Genomic DNA, 13,441 nt, shown 5'->3' with positions numbered 1-13,441 from the left:
CTATCATATTGTCACTCTTGGAGAATGTTTCATGTGCTGATGAATAGAACGTATATTCTACAGTTGTTGGGAAGAATGTTTTGTAAATTTTATTAGGTCCATTTGTTCTAGGGTATAGTTTAAGTCCGTTGTTTCTTTGTTAACTTTCTTTCTTGATGACCTGACTAGTGCTGTCAGTGGAGCATTAAAGTTCCCCATTATTATTGTGTTGTCATCTATCTTATTTCTTAGGTATGGTAGTAATTGTTTTATAAATTTGGGAGCTCCTGTGTTAGGTGCATATATATTTAGTATTGTGGCATTTTCCTATTGGATTAATCATTTTATCATTATCTAATTTCCTGCTTTTCTAACCGTTGTTGCTTTAAAGTCATTTTTTTTTTCTCATAGAAGAATAGCTACTCTTGCTCACTTTTGGTTTCCATTTGCATGGAATATATTTCTCCACCCCTTTATCTTACGTTCATGTGAGTCCATATGTATGAGGTAAGTCTCTTGAAGACAGTGAATACTTGGTTGGTAGATTTTTATCCATTCTGTCATTTTGTCTCTTTTAAATGGAGCATTTAAGCCATTTATATTCAGCATTAGTATTGATATGTGAGGTGCTGTTCTATTCATCATGCTAGTTTTGGCCTAAATACCTTTTTTTTTTTTCATTGTGTTATTGTTTTATATGTGCTGTGAGATTTATGATTCAAGGAGGTTCTATTTTCATTTATGTTGAGTTTTTTTGTTTTTGTTTGTTTGTTTGTTTGTTTTTTAGAGATTTAGAACTCCTTTTAGCATTTCTTGTAGTGCTGGCTTGGTAATAGCAAATTCTCTGAGCATTTGTTTGTCTGAAAAAGACTGTCCTTTCTTCATTTGTGAAGTTTCCTTTTGCTGGATACAAAATTCTTTGCTGATAATTATTTTGTTTCAAGAGGCAAAGAATAGTACCCAAATCCTTTCTGGTTGCAGGGTTTCTGCTGAGAAATCTGCTGTTAATGTGATAGGTTTTCCTTTACACGTTACCTGATGGTTTTGCCTCACAGCACTTAAGATTCTTTCCTTTGTGTTGACTTTAGATAACTTGATGACTATGTGCCTAGACGATGTTCCATTTTTGTTGAATTACCTGGGTGTTCATTGAGTTTCTTGTATTTGGATGTCTAGGCCTGTAGTAAGACCAGGGTTGCTTTCCTTGATTATTTCCTCAAGTAAGTCTTCCAAGCTTTTAAATTTCTCTTCTAACTCAGAACACCAATTCTTCTTATGTTTGGTCACTTAACATAATCCCATATTTCTTTGCTCATTTTTTAAAAATATTTTGTCTTTCCCTTTGTTGGATTGTGTTAATTCAAAAGCCATGTCTTCAAGCTCTGAAATCCTTTCTTCTGCTTATTGATTTTATTGTTGAAACTTTCCAGTGTATTTTGCATTTCTCTAAATGTGCCTTTCATTTCCAGAAGTTGTGATTATCTTTTCTTTATGATATCTATTTCTCTGGAGACTTTTTCACCCATATCCTGTAGTTTAAAAAAAATATATATATTTCAGTTGGTTGTCACCTTTCTTTGGCACCTTCTTGAGTAGCTTAATAATCAACTTTCTGAATTCTTTTTCTGGCAATTCAGAGATTTCTCCTTGTTTTGGATCCACTGCCGGAGAGCTACTGTAAACTTTTATGGGTGTTACAGAACCTTATTTTGTCATATTCCCAGAATTATTTTTCTGGTTCCTTCTCATTTGTGTAGACTTTTTTGATGGAAAGACCTGGAACTCAAGGGCTGCTGTTCAGATTCTTTTGTCCCATTGGGGGTGCCTTGTGTGCTGCTCTCTCCCTTTCCCTAAGGATGGTCTTCCTGAGAGCTGGACTGCAGTGATTGTTATTGCCTTTCTGTGTCTAGCCACCCAGCCGGGCTACTGGGCTCTGGGCTGGTGCTGGGGAATGTCTGCAAAGAGTCCCATGATTCAGGTCTCCATGTCATGAATATCAGCACATGCTTCGGTGGAAGTGGTAGGGGCAAAGTGGACTCTGTGGGAGTCCTTGGTTGTAGTTTTGCTTAGCGCACTGGTTTTCTTGAATGCTGGTTAGGCTAGCAGTGAAGCTGTCATGTGGACAGAGTCAGGACCTCTAGTTAGCCAGGATGTTATAGGTGGTGGAATTAGATGTTGTTTTCTCCTTCTTTGTAGCATGGTTGTTCTGTTACGAGTTTCTGTAATGGCTTGAGTTGGTTGATCTCCATCCAGGAGGTGGTGCTTTCAAGAGAGCACCAGCTGCAGTAGTAGAAAAAGGATATAATCTTGCCATATATTAGCCAGGATGAGCATTCAGATGTCTCAGGCAGTAGGCTGGGCCATAGAGCTCCCAAGACTTTATGTGTTTTGTCTTCGGCTTCCAGGGCTGGAGGAGAAAAACCATTAGGTGGGGGCAGGGTTAGGTTTGTCTGAGCTCAGACTCTCTTTGGGTGAGACTTGCTGTAGCCACTGAGGGTGATATATGGGGTTGGTTTTCAGGCCAATAGAGTTATGTTCCAAGAGGGATTATGGCTGCCTCTGCTGCATCATTCAGGTCTCTAGGAAAGTGGGAGAAAACTGGCAGTGACAGGGCTCACCCATCTCCTATGCAGCCAGCACAGCAAGTCTCATTTTCACTGTGCCCTGCCAACAGTGCTGATTATATATCCAGGCAGCTGGTGCACAGAGCTGAGATCTTGCCCTAGGCTTCAAGCCTCCCTGCTAAGAAAGCAAGCAGGTCCCTCAGGCCTCACCCCTCCTCACCTGCCTGCACCGTCAGCTGTGGCTTCTGAATTTTTATCTGCACTTACCTTTCACCCCCCTGAATTCTGCTCAGGAAAATTCATGCTCAATTGAAATCATTACATAGTTCAGTTAGAAGCTTTCTATACCCTTTGGCCCATCCCTGAATCTGCTGGCTGCCCTCCCCAAGGAGCCCTGTGAGATAAAGCCAAAGATGGCTTCCCTGAACTTGATCTGGGACCAGGAGTGCCTACGAGACTCTTCCTGCTGCTGCTTCTACTTTTATATTTTGCTCAACTTCCTACATCTGTATCAGCTCTAGAAAATGTTAAATCCTTCTTCTGTGGTCTGGATTTTCAGGTTCCCCAGTAGGGATGTGTGTTAAGGTCAGATATTCCCCTCTCACTCTTTGGGAACTCATAGTTTTCGAGCTTTCTCATGGAGTTTTCAGTGGCAAACTGCTTCTTTCAAAGGGTCTGTAAATTCCTTTTTATTTTCCTGTATGTTCCCGTGGTACCTCTCGGAGCAAAAGGACAAGATGTGTCTTCCCATGCTGTTCAGTCTGTCTAAGTGGGAGCTGCACATGATTCTGTCACCTGTCTGCCATTTTCCCTTGAAACAAATTTTAACACAAGGAAAGCTCTATATTTCATTATGTTTAGCATATATTGAGAGGAAAATGCCTGTGTATAATCAATGAGTTTTAAAACCATGTATTTATTAGCTAATCAAAAATATCATAAATTTTACATACACAGAGAATGTCACATAGATAAATGAGTAAGATTTGCCAAATTGCTTATTAATTTTTAATTGTAACTTTTTAAATATGTAAAGTAGAAAGTTCCAATTATCTTAATATAATACAGTTGGTTATTTAATTTCTGTTTGTAGCATTAACCCATCACCAAAAAATTCGTTATCTTTTGAATTGATTATCTTTTATTTAGCTGCATTTTCAATAACCAGGTAGTTTTCAGTAAAGTATACATCATAAAATTATCTTGAAATAACACACTCTGCTTATATAATTTGTAATGAATAAATATCATTTATTTAAAATATTATTTTAAAATCTATCTTTTCACTGTTTTTCCTTCTTATATTTTAACTATACTTACTGTTTTGTGTTCAAAACAGATATATTGATTAGAAGTAGGTGAAAAAATATATATCCTAAAATTGCCTGCTTAATGTTGTGGCAATTTCAAATTCTAATCTATTAGTTAATATATAAAAATATTATTTAAATTTGCTAGTTATAATCTAGGCATGTGTCTATTCAAATGGAGAAAATTTTAGTTTAATTTTAAGATTAAATTGAACTTTAATCAAGCAACGGTATCTTAATTCCTCAACAAATGATATTATGGACTCCAGAGCAATTATTTCAATGTGGCACACAAATTAGCAGTAGTTTAAATAATATATGCACCAATTTACATAGTGAAAAAGCAATAATTTTATTTTATAGCTCCAAGGATTTGAATTTTAATGATCACTAAACTTTTAAGCAACTCTTAAGTCTTATAATAAAAGATCAAGTGATTTTCCTGTTATTTATTTTGAACAATAGTAGAGTCTTTTCAATTTGAGTCAAACTTTAGGTCCTAGTATAGTGGATTGAATATCTCATAGCTTTTTTGCACAAATTCAAAAATTTAAACAGTATAAATTATTTTAAAAAGTAAAAATTTCTTGTAATGTTCATTACCATGGTTCATCAAATTACTACAACTTTTTGATCCCTGGAGGTGGAGACAATTTCTCCTTATATCCATAATGCTTAGCATGTGTCTTGGTACACTGAAGGCACTCAACAATAGCCTGTTATGTTGAAATGAATGAAAACCAAATCAATTGCTTTATATATATATATGCTAATATTATCTGATTAGGACTCTGAATTGTGCTTGTTTTTAAGTAGAGATTTAATAACTGTGAAAGAGAAAGAGAGAAAATTCGATCCTGTCATGATGCTAGCTGGCTATTTTGCCCACTAGTTGATGCAGTTTCTTCATAGGTCAATGGTCTTTACAATTTGGTATGTTTTTGCAGTGGTTGGTATTAGTTTTTCCTTTCAATAATTAATGCTTCCTTCAGGATCTCTTGAAAGGCTGGCCTAATATTAACCTTAAATGTAAATGAGCTAAATGTCCCAATTAAAAGGCACAGTCTGGCAAATTGGATAAAGAGTCAAAACCCATTGGTGTACTGTATTCAGGAGAACCATCTCACATGCAAAGACACACAGAGGCTCAAAATAAAGGAATGGAGAAATATTTATCAAGCAAATGGAAAGCAAGAGAAAAGAAAAATGTAGCAGGGGTTGCAATCCTAGTCTCTGATAAAATAGACTTTTAACCATCAAAGATCAAAAGAGACAAAGAAGGCCATTACATAATGGTAAAGGGATTAATGCAACAAGAAGATCTAACTATCCTAAAGATATATGCACCTAATATGGAGCACCCAGACTCATAAAGCAAGTTCTTAGAGACCTACAAAGAAACTTAGACTACCACACAGTAATAGTGGGAGACTTATCACCCTACTTGCAATATTAGACAAATCAACGAGACAGGAAATTGACAAGGATATTCAGGACTTGAACTCAGCTCTGAACCAAGTGGACCTAATAGACATCTACAAAGCTCTCCACTCCAAATCAACAGAATAAACATTCTTCTCAGCACCACATCACACTTATTCTAAAATTGGCCACATAATTGGAAGTAAAACAGTCTTCAGCAAAGGCAAAAGAACAGAAATCACAGCAAACAGTCTCTCAGACCACAGTGCAATCAAATTAGAACTCAGGATTAAGAAACTCACTCAAAACTACACAACTACATGGAAACTGAACAACCTGCTCCTGAATGACTACTGAGTAAATAACAAAATTAAGGCAGAAATAAATAAGTTCTTTGAAACCAATGAGAACAAAGTCACAATGTACCAGAATGTCTGGGACACAGCTACAGCAGTGTTTAGAGGGAAATTTATAGCACTAAATTCCTACAGAAGAAAATAGGAAAGATCTAAAACCAACACCCTAACATCACAATTAAAAGAACTAGAGAAGCAAGAGCAAACAAATTCAAAACCTAGCGGAAGACAATAAATAACTAAGATCAGAACAGAACTGAAGGAGAAGAAACAAGAAAAACTCTTCAAAAAAATCAATGAATCCAAGAGTTTTTTTTTTTTCCCCCAAAGATTAAGAAAATAGACCACTTGCCAGACTAATAAGAAAGAAAAGAGAGAAGAATCAAATAGACACAATAAAAATTGATAAAGGGGATATCACCACTGATCCCATAGAAATGCAAACTACAATCAGAGAATACTATAAACACCTCTATGCAAATAAACTAGAAAATCTAGAAGAAATTCATAAATTAATGGGCACATACACCCTCCCAAGACTAAATCAGGAAGAAGCCAAATCCCTGAATAGACCAATAACAAGCTCTGAAATTTAGGCAGTAATTAATAGCCTACCAACCAAGAAAAGCCCAGGACTCGGATTCACAGCCAAAATCTACCAGAGGTACAAAGAGAAACTGGTACCATTCCTTCTGAAACTATTCCAAACAATAGAAAAAGAGATGATTTTATGAGGTCAGCATCATCTTGATACCAAAACATGGCAGAGAAAAGAAAAAAAAAGAAAATTTCAGGCCAATATCCCTGATGAACGTTGTTGCAAAAATCCTCAATAAAATATTGGCAAACCAAATTCAGCAGCTTATCCAAAAGGCTTATCCACCATGATCAAGTTGGCTTCATCCCTGGAATGCAGTCCCTGGAATGCAAGGCATGTTCAACATATGCAAATCAATAAACATTATCTATCACATAAACAGAACCAATGACAAAAACCACATGATTATCTCAAAACATGCAGAAAAGTTCTGTGATAAAATTCAACACCCCTTCATGCTAGAAACTCTCAATAAACTAGGTATTGATGGAAAGAATCTCAAAATAATAAGAGCTGTTTATGACAAACCCACAGCCAATATCATACTGAATGGGCAAAAGCTGGAAGCATGCCCTTTGAAAACTGGCACAAGACAAGGATGACCTCTCTCACCACTCCTATTCAACACAGTATTGGAAGTTCTGGCCAGCTCAATGAGGCAAAATAAAAAAAATAAGGGGGATTAAAGTAGGAAGAGAGGAAGTCAATTGTCCCTGTTTGCAGATGACATGATTGTATATTTAGAACACCCCCATCGCCTAAGCCCAAAATTTCCTTAAGCTGATAAGCAACTTCAGCAAAGTCTCAGGATACAAAATGAATGTGCAAAAATCACAAGCATTCCTATACACCAATAATAGACAAACAGCCAAATCATGAGTGAACTCCCATTCACAATTGCTGCAAGGAGAATAAAATATCTAGGAATACAACTTACAAGGGTTGTGGTGGATCTCCTCAAGGAGACCTACAAATCACTGCTTAAGGAAATAAGAAGGGACACAAACAAATGGAAAAATATTCAATGCTTATGGATAGGAAGAATCAATATCGTGAAAATGGCCACACTGCCCAAAGTATAGATTATATACTATATATAGAGATTATAGATTATAGATTCAATGCTATCCCCATCAAGCTACCATTGATTATCATTGACTTACTTCACAGAATTAGAAAAAACTAAATTTCATATGGAACCAAAAAAGTGCCCACATAGCCAAGATAATCCTAAGCAAAAAGAACAAAGTGAGAGGCATCATGCTACCTGATTTCAAACTATACTACAAGGCTATAGTAACCAAAACCACATGGTACTGGTACCAAAACAGATATCTTGACCAATGGAACAGAACAGACGCCTCAGAAATAACACCAAACTTCTACACCCCTCTGATATTTGACAAACCTGACAAAAACAAGCAATGTGGAAAAGATTCCTTATTTAATAACAAACCTGACAAAAACAAGCAATGTGGAAAAGATTCCTTATTTAATAAATGGTGTTGGGAAAACTGGCTAGCCATATGCTGAAAACTGAAACTGGACCCCTTCCTTACACCTCATGCAAACATTAACCAACATGGATTAAAGACTTAAACGTAAGACCTAAAAACCCTAGAAGAAAACCTAGGCAATACCATTCAGGACATAGGTATGGGTAAATAATAATATTTATGACTAAAACACCAAAAGCAATAGCAACAAAAGCCAAAATTGACAAATGGGATCTAATTAAACTAATGAGCTTCTGCACAGCAAAATAAACTATCAGCAGAGCAAACTGCCAACATACAGAATGGGAGAAAATTTTTGCAATCTATCCATCTGATAAAGGGCTAATATCCAGAATCTACAAAGAACTTAAATTTACAAGAAAAAAACAAACAACCTCATCAAAAAGTGGGCAAACGATATGAACAGGCACTTCACAAAAGAAGACTTTTATGTGGCCAACAAGCATTTGAAAAAAAGCTTGTCATCATTGGCCATTAGAGAAATGTAAATCAAAACCACAATGAGATACCATCTCATGCCACTTAGAATGGCAATCATTAATAAGTCAGGAAACAACAGACGTTGAAGAGGATGTGAAGAAATAGGAACACTTTTACACTGTTGGTGGGAGTGCAAATTAGTTCAACCATTGTGGAAGACAGTTTGGTGATTTCTCAAGGATCTAGAACCAAAAATACCATTTTAGCCATCAATCCCATGATTGAGTATATACCCAAAGGATTATAAATCATTCTACTATAAAGATACATGCACATGTATGTTTATTGTGGCACTGTTCACAATAGCAAGGACTTGGAACCAACCCAAATGCCTGTCAATGATAGACTGGATAAAGAAAATGTGGCACATTTTCTGGCTGCATATAGTATGCAGCCATAAAAAAGGATGAGTTAATGTCCTTTGCAGGGACATGGATGAAGGTGGAAACCAACATTCTCAGCAAACTAACACACGAACAGAAAACCAAACACCGCATGTTCTTACTCGTAAGTGGCAGTTGAACAATGAGAACACATGGACATGGGAAGGGGAACATCACACACCAGAGCCTGTCAGGGGGTGGGGCACTAGGTGAGGAATAGCATTAAGAGAAATACCTAATATAGATGACAGGTTGATGGGTGCAGCAAACCACTATGGCACCTGTATACTTATGTAACAAACCTGCATGTTCTGCACATGTATATCAGAACTTTAAGAAAAAATAAAATAAACAAGGACCTTGACAAAAAGAAAGAAAGAAAGAAAGAAAGAAAGAAAGAAAGAAAGAAAGAAAGAAAGACAGAAAGAAAGAAAGAAAGAAAGAAAAGAAAGAAAGGAAGGAAGGAAGAAAGAAAGAAAGAAAAGGAGAAAGCAAAGGGGATATGTGGGATGCAATTTTGGCTGTGAGGATAACATTTGTGTTGTTTGTTTTAAAGCTCAGACGCAAATGTGAAAACACGTCAATGTTTGTTAAATCTGAGTGATGAGTACATTTGGTCATATGTTTTACTTCTCTTTATTTTTGAACTAAGAATTAATTAAGATATTTCTCTAAATAGAAAAATAAATACTTCCAAATAAAAGAAAGAGAGAAAACTCACCTGTAAACTTAAAGTTGGGGGTTAAGAGCAGAAGATGTGGTAGAATTGAACAATCATATTCATCTAATTATATGATCTAATTATATTCAACTACTTTCCAAGTATATCCTTAATATTTTTCTCTATGTGACAACATATGAGGCACTGGGAGATAGAAAAGAAGTGACAGATAATATCCTATATTTCATGAGCTTGCTATTTTCTAAATAAATGATTAAGAAAGCTAAAGATGTCTCTCTATCCATCTACTTAACAATACAGCTATAATTTGGTCATTTGGAACCTAATTTTGAAAAGCTAAACTAATCAATTTGAAATTATTAGCTTTGTATTTTATATAAATTCTACTAGAAGTCTGCATGAGGTTTTCATTTTTTAAATGTTGGATATAGGGTCTGTTTATTATAGATATTCGTACATGTAAGTAGTGAGATATATATTGCCTGTAACATCAATGCTGAATTATTGAAATCATGCCAAAATGCACAATAATTAGCATTATGAACCTTATATCATTTAAACAAACATCATATTAGATTGATTAGATTGCATGAGACTTATTTAATTTAAACAACTGATTTTTGATATGTAATATATTTCATATATACAGTAGACCAGCAAAGAAACATTTTCCTTTAAACTCCTACCTACCCAGATGCACTGAAATATTGTTTTCATCACAAAAAACATTTTCCAAGTTTTTAAGAAATAAAAGCTTATTAAATCTTTGGCAAAAAATAAATATTGCCTAGAAAAAAAATAGCTCTATAGTGGCAATTACATGAAAAGGAAACTTCATTTTTATAAAGTCCCTGTCCTTTTGATTCTTAGACAAATGACAATGCCTGCAGATAATTTTTCAGAAGTGTAAAAGGTAGGGCAATAAGAAGAAACTACATATACTTCTCACCTTTTCGGCAGTAAAACAAATAACAGATGTGTGTCTAGAGATATATACTAAATACACTTGCATATTGATTTTAATGCCATGTTTGTCATACATTCAATGTGAAACTGGCCGGTGGTTCCCCAAACAAAGAGAATGAAGACAGCATCATTTCTACATATAGACAGGTTATAATATTTTCTGACTCAGTTTGGGCAATATCAGATAACATGCTAACCACATATAAAGCTATCACATCTAGACCATCTAACCTGAAATCTTTCCCACTGGTCTGTTTCTTTAGGTTGTAATGATACAAAGCAGGATCACTGTTTTTAGACGGCCCTAATTACATTAATTGTATGCTGTCAGGACACAGAACTAAAGCAATAAATTTACCTTAACAGAAAATTCAAAAAAAAATAACCAATTTATTGAAAACGAAGTGACATAAAAGAAATTCTGACTTATTTCCTATCTTAATGTTACTTTTTTTGTTTGTTTTTGAGACAGAGTCTTGCTCTGTCATCAGGCTGGAGTGCAGTGGCATGATCTCGGCTCACTGCAACCTCTGCCTCCCAGATTTAAGCGATTCTCCTGCCTCAGCCTCCCAAATAGCTGGGACTACAGGCGGTTGCCACCACACCCAGCTAATTTTTGTATTTTCAGTAGAGACGGGGTTTTGCCATGTTGGCCAGGATGGTCTCGATCTCTTGACCTCATCATCCGAACACCTCGGCCTCCCAGAGTGCTGAGATTACAGGCATGAACCACTGCACACGGCCTTAATGTCACTTTAAGAGACCTGCATGTATAGACAATACAAAAAATTTGATTGTATTTTTATATACCACAAACGTTGAAAAATGCAAGTTAAAAATAATGTTTGCAACCTTCAAAACCCATATACTATTTAAGAATGCATTTATTGAAAACATTGGAAACCTCTAATCTGACAACTAGAAAAAAATTATTGGGAGAAGTGAAAGAAGATCTAAATGAATGAAGGTGTATTTCATGTTCATGGATTGTAACAAGTGGGAGAAAGAGGCTGTAAATAGCAATATAGTAGATTTAAGCCCAATCATATTGATAATCACACTAAATGTCAATGGCCTCAAGAAACCAATTATATATTAAGATTCTTATGTTGAATAAAATAGCAAAACACTATGTTTTAGCACGTATTGCTGTATAGCAAATTACCCTCAAACTTAGCATGTTAAAACAAGAATTGTAATATTATATCTCCCATATTTTCTCAGGTCAGAAATCTGGGAGCAACTGTACTGCGAGGTTCTGGCTCACAGACTTTTGTGAGGTTGCAATCGAGTTCTTGACCAGTACTATCATCACTGAAAGGCTTGACAGGGTCTGGAGATCCACTTGTTGGCAAGATGCCTCAAGTCCTGACTCCATGAATTTTTCCACAGTGCTGCCTGAATGTCCTTGTGATAAAGCAAGTAGCTTCCCCAGAATGAGCTATCAAAGAGCAAGCAAGAAGGAAGCTTCAGTGCCTTTTATGACCTAGTTTCTAAAGTCTCACACCACCACGTCTACTCTATTCAATTTCTTAAAAATGAGTAACTATGTACAGCTTATACAAAGAAGAGCTTTAGACTCCAACTCTTGAAAGGAGGAATATAAAATAAGTTATGATCATGTTGTAAAACCACTGCACTCAACTATGTGCTACGTTCAATGAACTATAAAGCCACAGATAGGTTAAATAAAAATAAAACAAGTACCATGCTACCACTAATTTTAAAAAATCTAGGGTGGCTATATTAATGATAGGCAAAACAAGAAACATTACTAAAGATGAAGAAAGTTATTCCATAGTAATAAAGCAATCAATTTGTTTAGGGGCCATAATGATTTCACTAGGGGAGCTACTATAACCTTAATAAACCTAATAAAAGACCTTCAAAACACATGAAACAAACAATGAAAAAAGCGAATAGAAAAATAGAAAAACCTACAAGTATAGTTAGCAATTTCAGTATCTCCTCTCTCAATAAATTATAGGATAACTAACAGAAAGTCAGCGGAAAAAACAGCATAACAAACTGACCTTACTGACATTTACAGAAAACTACACCCAATATAGTTTTTTTGCAAGCACACATGAACTATATAACAAGAAGCAAAAAGTTTTACTACAAAAACAAACCAAAAAAGTCTACTATTACTCAATAGATTTAAAAGAAATAACATGCATATCGATTTGGAAAAGAATAAATAAAACTGTCTTTATTTATAGATAGCATAATCATTTATGTAAAAAATTCTACAAAATCTTCCCCAGTGGGGGAAAAAATAAGAAGCCATAAGAACTAATAACTGAGTTAACAAGGCTATAGGACACTAGATCAATATGTGAAATAAGAACAATTCAATTTTCATATAATAGCATTAATCAGAAAGTTAAATTACAAAATTAATATTTAAAATGACATCAAAACTATGAAATATTTAGAGAAATTTAATAATACGCATGAGGTTGGAGCAAGATGGCCAATTAGGAACAGCTCCAATCTCCAACTCCCAATGCGAGCAACACAGAAGACCGGTGATTTCCGCATTTTCAACTGAGGTACTGGGGTCATCTCACTGGGGAGTGCCGGACAATCCATGCTGGTCAGCTGCTACAGCCCGACCAGCGAGAGCTGAAGCAGGGTGAGGCATTGCCTCACCTGGGAAGCGCAAGGGGGAAGGGAATCCCTTTTCCTAGCCAGGGGAACTGAGACACACAACACCTGGAAAACCAGGTAACTCCCACCCCAATACTGCGCTTTAAGCAAACAGGCACACCAGGAGAATATATCCCACACCTGGCCAGGAGGGTCCCACACCTACGGAGCCTCCCTCATTGCTAACACAGCAGTCTGCGATCTAACCGCAACGCAGCAGCGAGGCTGGGGGAGGGGCGCCCGCCATTGCTGAGGCTTAAGTAGGTAAACAAGGCGGCTAGGAAGCAGGAACTGGGTGGAGCTCACAGCAGCTGAAGGAAACCTGCCTGTCTCTGTAGACTCCACCTCTGGGGACAGGGCAGAGCTAAACAACAACAACAACAAAAGCAGCAGAAACCTTTGCAGACACAAACGACTCTGTCTGACAGCTTTGAAGTGAGCAATGGATCTCCCAACACGGAGGTTGAGATCTGAGAAGGGACAGACTGCCTGCTCAAGTGGGTCCCTGACCCCTGAGTAGCCTAACTGGGAG

This window comes from Colobus angolensis, unplaced genomic scaffold (assembly GCF_000951035.1).
Source record: "Colobus angolensis palliatus isolate OR3802 unplaced genomic scaffold, Cang.pa_1.0 Scaffold298, whole genome shotgun sequence".
Classification (NCBI taxonomy): domain Eukaryota; kingdom Metazoa; phylum Chordata; class Mammalia; order Primates; family Cercopithecidae; genus Colobus; species Colobus angolensis.
Note: the sequence above shows the minus strand (reverse complement) of the source record.